The sequence below is a fragment of the Vicia villosa genome, linkage group LG6 (assembly GCF_029867415.1).
Source record: "Vicia villosa cultivar HV-30 ecotype Madison, WI linkage group LG6, Vvil1.0, whole genome shotgun sequence".
NCBI classification, from domain to species: domain Eukaryota; kingdom Viridiplantae; phylum Streptophyta; class Magnoliopsida; order Fabales; family Fabaceae; genus Vicia; species Vicia villosa.
Window position 1 is genome coordinate 46,940,261 of NC_081185.1, and position 6,127 is coordinate 46,946,387.

Sequence of the window (6,127 nt, forward strand, 5' to 3'; positions counted from 1 at the left end):
CCCGACTTTTAGAAGTCTCCAACTTTAGATCAATTATTCCCTCAGGTTTTTTAGTACACCTGTCATACAACTCTAGATGCTCATTTGCAGCTATCGCTTCAATGATCTTCTTAATACCAGTGGCTGTTGAGAAATTAGTTGAGCCACCGGCTGCAGTATCGATCAACTGCTTTGTCTTTATTTTGAGCCCATTCACAAATACTTGCATCTGTTTAGTATGATCCATGTTATGAGTTGGGAATGCTACGAGGATCCTCTTGAATCTTTTGTAGGCATCTCCCAAAGGTTCACCCTCTTTCTGCTTAAAGTTCAGAATTTCATACCTTTTTCGTAGAAAGACTGACGCTGGAAAATACTCATTCAAGAAGGCCTTTTCCATCTCTTCCCACGATGTGATACTGCCCGCTGGGAGGGAATAGAACCCCTCTTCTTCCTCTTCGGCTAAGGTGAAAGGAAACATCCTTAGCTTCTTGGCTTCTTCAGTATGACCATCAATTTTCAGAGTGGTGCTGATGGTCAAAAATCTTTGCAAGTGCTTGTTTGCATCTTCATTAACCTTTCCGGTGAAAGGCTTTCTTTCGAGCTGAGTGATGGTGCTTGGATGTAATTGAAAATTAGGAACATTCACCGGTTGGTTGACAATTGTTAGTCTCCCACCCGGTGTATTCACAACACCATAGTCTCCGAGGCCTTTCTTGAGGTTCCCCCATAACTGTCTCTGTCTCTGACTCTGTATCTGATTTTGACCCTGTATTTGAATGACCAGAATGATCTGAAGCTTCTTCCTCTTTTTCTGGTTCTTGAATTACGAGTTCTATGGTTGACTCTGCCAGTCTTGCTTGTTTAGCTTTTCTAAGCCTAGCGTGCAAAGATCTTTCAGGTTCTGCGTCAAAAGATAAATCAGCTGAGGACTTTCCTCGCATACAAAGATTAGAGCAGATTAGTTGAAATTAAACAAAATAACAAAAATAAAGCTGAAAATAAAATTTTAGTCGCAGAGCAACAAAATTCTAACCGAACTCAACTTAAACTCAATATTATGGCAGTCCCCGGCAACGGCGCCAAAAACTTGATCGGTAAAATAGCATGTGTACTATTTTGCCTCTTGTAATAGTAGGGAAAATCCCCCGAATGTCGATCTCAGGGACTGCGCAGGAATAATGAGTTCAATTCAAGGTTCAATTAAACAAAAACTTCAATGGGGTTTTGTTTGGTAATTATAACTTAACGAAAAATAGAATAAGCAGTAAATGAAATTGGCTTTGTAACAAATATGAGTAACAAGCTAGGGATAGTGGATTATTGACAATGTAACAACTCTGAAATTTCTATTGCAACAACTTATTTTCAATAATCAATTACCGGTTCTTAAGGTTGTTTGATCTTAAGTCCTTAGTGAAAAAACCTTTGATCCTTCATCCTAAACCCTAAGTCCTTAGAAATTTACGATGAAATCAAGCAATTAGTTATCAAGAATATCCGGTTGCTATAAGGTATTCCTAGTCCTAGGTAATATCTATTATAACATATTCTCATGAAAGCATTATCAATGGTGGTCCGACCTAAATGATAATCATAGATCAATTCCAATTTGTCCGAAAGGAAAAGCTTTAAAAACATCAAGAGAATAAATTAATAATTGAAAACATGATAGTTATCTCAATTGCAAACTCAGAGTCATTACAAAGGGAAATTAGAGCCACCCCCTAGCATTGGGGGGTTTAGCTACTCATAGTTTTCAAAGAAAAAACAATATTGAATAAAGACATTACAAGAAATTAGAGGAGATTGAATCTTCAATTGCTTCCGTTCATGAAGATCTTCTTCTCTCCCAAACCCTTGCTTTCTCCAATCTTCTCTTGTATTCTTTTCTCCAATCTGTCAAAAAGTCCCCTCTCTCTTGCCCTAAAGTTGTTTTTATATTCTCTCTTCCATTCAGGTTGAAACGAAATACCAAAAATTCCCTTAATGATCCCATTTGAGTAAGGAAACTTATAAACATATATTCAGCCCGCGCTCATCAACACGGGCCGTGTTGCTCCACACGGGCGCCCGTGTTGTTCTTCTGTCCCTTGGCTCAAAACACACTTCCATGCACTTTCTCACACGGGCCGTGTCTCAGAACACGGATGCCCGTGTAAATCCTCTGTTTTTGGTTCAAACTTGCGTTTCCAGCCACATTTCAACACGGGCCGTGTTGCTCCACATGGGTGCCCGTGTTGACCTCTGAAATCAGCTTTCCCGGCATCTTTTCATCCACTCGTGCGCGCCATAAGTTCCTATTTTCACATGCATCAACCTGGCTAAAAACACTAACACTACCAAACAAAGGCATAAAGAAGATCTTTAGTAAATACGATAAACTTAACTAAAAAAACAAATAAACAACCGAATGTGTTACCGAGATGATAAATTTGTGCCGGATGAAAGACAAAACTTGATAGAAATGGTGACCGATCACATATAAACATAGTGTGTGAATATGTCTCCCCCTGAGATTAAAAATCTCCCCCTGAGATAAATAATCTCCCCCTGAAATAAATACTGGAAGAAATTTATAAATAAAGGACTTCCCTGAGTATTTTCCATTTCAGTTGAGACGATCACATATGCTTAGATCTTCAGAACATTCATTGCTTCTGATTCTTGCTTCCATAGGACAGCTTCAGAGCTTGAATTTCTTTTTGGATCACTTCATTCTAGATTGTATCAGAACATTGTTGAATGTACCAGAGCATCATCAGAGCATCTCTACATCCTGAAATGTTACAGAACAAACTAAACGACAAAAGTCAGAGCATGAATGAATCAGAACATAAAATATGTATCAGAACATATAATATGTATCAGAGCAATAACAATAATGTTTCAGAGCATATTTAGAACTAAAACATGCATCAGAACATATAAGGAATAAGAATGAGTTAGAGCATATTCTATCATCAGAATATCATAACATTCTTCCTTCTTGCTTCTGATCTTGAAGCTTTATAGCACTCAACTTGCTACAACTTCCATGAGCTTGATTCCATATATAATTGCTTTTCCCCATGTCTTTGCTTCTCATGTTGAGCTTTTAAGAAGATCTTTACTTCCTGCAAAACACTCAAAGACACAGAACTTGCAATTTCTTGTTAGAAATGTGGAGACTTTCTCCCAGCAACTGATAATATAAATCAGATCATTTATCACATTTTCTCCCCCTTTTTGTCATAACATCAAAAAACACAAAAGATTCAGATGAAAAACAAAACAAACTGAGAGAAAAGAAGATAACTTTCATTGATTGCAAATGGAGAATTGTCAGAAAGTACAAGGAAGATGCATAGCAGACAGATGCAAGAAACAAAGAAAAACAACTAAGACACAAAGACTAAGACGACCCTAGCTTAGACATAATCTTGGCCAGCATGTCATGAATCCTAGCATTGCTCTCAGTCTGCCTCTCCATGAAAGTGCGCAACTCAGCATTGGTAGTATCTTGCGCGTCCATGCGAGAAGCTAGCTCAGCTTGGTTCTTCTGAATATCCTCTAGAGTCTTCACCAGAAGAGAGGGTTCACTAGAAGAAGCTTCACAACTTCTGTTCAGAGGGACAACATTCTGAACTGCAACTTCCATTGTTAGATCATCACCTTGATTTTCCTCAACAAGAATAGTCCCAGCAGGATGATCTTCAGCATCAGCTTCTTCCATAGAAGCATCTCCTTCATATTCTGCAGCAGGAAGATCAAAATCTCCATTCTTAAGAGCTTGAAGAATGGCAGCAAGATTCGTTGGAGCAGAAGGACCTTCAACTTCTGGTGGGTCAACAACTTCTGGAATGACCAAATTGGGGTCTTTCTTAGAAGGATTTTCCATTAGAAAGTCAAACAAGGACTTAAAGTCTCCAGTCAGAACTGGATACTTAGGTCTCCAGACCACAATATCCCTGCAAGGATTGTCCAGCAGCTCATCAACAAACATCTTCTCCTCAAGAACTCTCCTGTTTCTGATGGGATGACAATAGACACCATTATCAACTTCAAGAAGATAACCAGCATAACCAGGAGCAGCAGCCACAAGTCTCTTCTGAACAACCATGGCTCCAACTTGAAAATCTTGGCGAAAGCTTCTCCAGAGGTTTCTAGTAGAAACATCATCAAGATCATTGAAGAAGACATCATTCAAGAGATCCAGCCTACTGATAACTTCATTTCTGAACAGCTCCAGGTAAATATGAGGTTCAGGTTCAAGAGGATTGAAGGTGAATTTGTAGTCAGGGTAGAGAAGGCAGTATGGGTTGGATTTTCTGGTAGGAAAGGGATGGGATATAGAAGGTGGAGGTGCTGTGGTTGAAGAAGATGTAATATCTGTGGAGATGGTTGATGAGGATGGTATATCAGTGGGGAGGATTGATGAGGATGGGATATCAGTGGGTGTGGGAGGATAGACATTTAGTGGAGTGGGGTTCAAGATAGGTGTAGAAAGAGATGGTGGAGGAGGGTTTGGAATGGTGAAGGTGTTTTGAGGTTCAGAAGGAGGAGGTTGGATAGAAGATTGAGATTCAGAAGGAGGTGGTTGGTATACTTGCCTGGAGAAATTACCCGTTCTTATTGCTTGAAAAGAATCTACTTTAAGAGGGTCATAAGTAACCTTCTGCCTCTTAGCTTCTTTAGCAGCTTCTTCTGTAGCCTTTCTCTTCAGCCTTGCTTCTTGCTTCTTCTGATCCTTCTTCTGAAGGTCAGCTTGAGAAGGAAGCACTCTTCCACGGATCCACGCAGGATCAACAGAAGATTGAGTTCTTACAGAAGCTTCCAAAAATGCTTAACAGCTTTGTGAAGTTCTGCTTGGAACAAGGTAGCAAAGCCTTCAACTGGAATTCTTCTGGTCAGAATATCTGGGAAGACAAAAGGAACAGAAGTTATCTCCTTGATAAGTTCCATTCTTAGCAGATCAAAACCATTGAAGATATGACCCTGAGTGACTCTAAAGAATTTAGACGTCCCAATAGTCTTTAGAGAGTCCACCAAATCACTTTCTATCAGAATGTCTGAAATCATTCTGGCAAAAGGAATAGTATTTCTTTGAAGATGAGGATACTTCTCACGTTCTTCATCTCTTGACTCTTCAATAGCCATCTTCAGATTCTGAAAGAGAATATTGGAGATGTTCATTTTAATTCTTCTTCCAATGCAGAAGAGAGTATATTTGTGATCAGGACTGATGTAAGAGGAGGAGAACGATCTTCTTCTGTGATGGAGAGAACCCAGAATAATCTCAGCCCAGACTTGGTAGAACGCCCTCAATGTACCAGTTTTATGAGATTCAATACTGGTAGCAAACGATATTTGTTTTTTCACTTGTAGCCAACTAACTCTGCCATGAAGAGGACCAGTGCATCCTTCTTCATCATCCAAGTTGTACAGCTTCCTGATCAACTTCTCAGTTATCACAACTTCATGCCCTAACACGAAGGAGATGATAGCAGTTGGAGTAACGGTTGCATGAGCCCATAAATCTTTCACAAGAGCCGGATAAATTGGTCCAACCAATCTATCAAGATAGTTTGTCCATCCTTGTGCCATAATCTTTGCATCAGGTTTGAAACCATATGCTTTCAGATTCTCGAAATCCACCGAGGACTCACAAAGAACTTCCATTTCTGATGGAGGAATTGAACAGGTCTTCAATGAAGCATACCTATGCTTGCTGAAAACCAGTTGAGTGGAAGACATTTCTTCTGCTTGGTTTGAGGAACTTGAAGGATTCATGATGAAATGCTAAGTTTCAGACACAACTAGGGTTTATGCGATGAATGCAAAGAGAGAGAGAGAGAGACGAATGAAGAAAGAGAGTGAAAAGAATGAAATGAAGATGAAGAGAGATATTTAAAAGAATGAATAAAGAAAATAATGAATGCAATATGGTTTAAGTGAAATGATTACAGAAAAACATGACATCAATTTTGCATTTAATGAGATATGACGTTAGGAGAGATAAAGTGACAAAATGAAATGATTTGCACAGTTACCTAGGGCGGCGTCTCCTCAACTGCACGCATGCTTGTCCAGAAATAGTAAACACGTGTTCGTTTTCTAGAAAACTGGTGACAGCTGTTTTACTTTAAAAGAGATTCTGAATCAACAT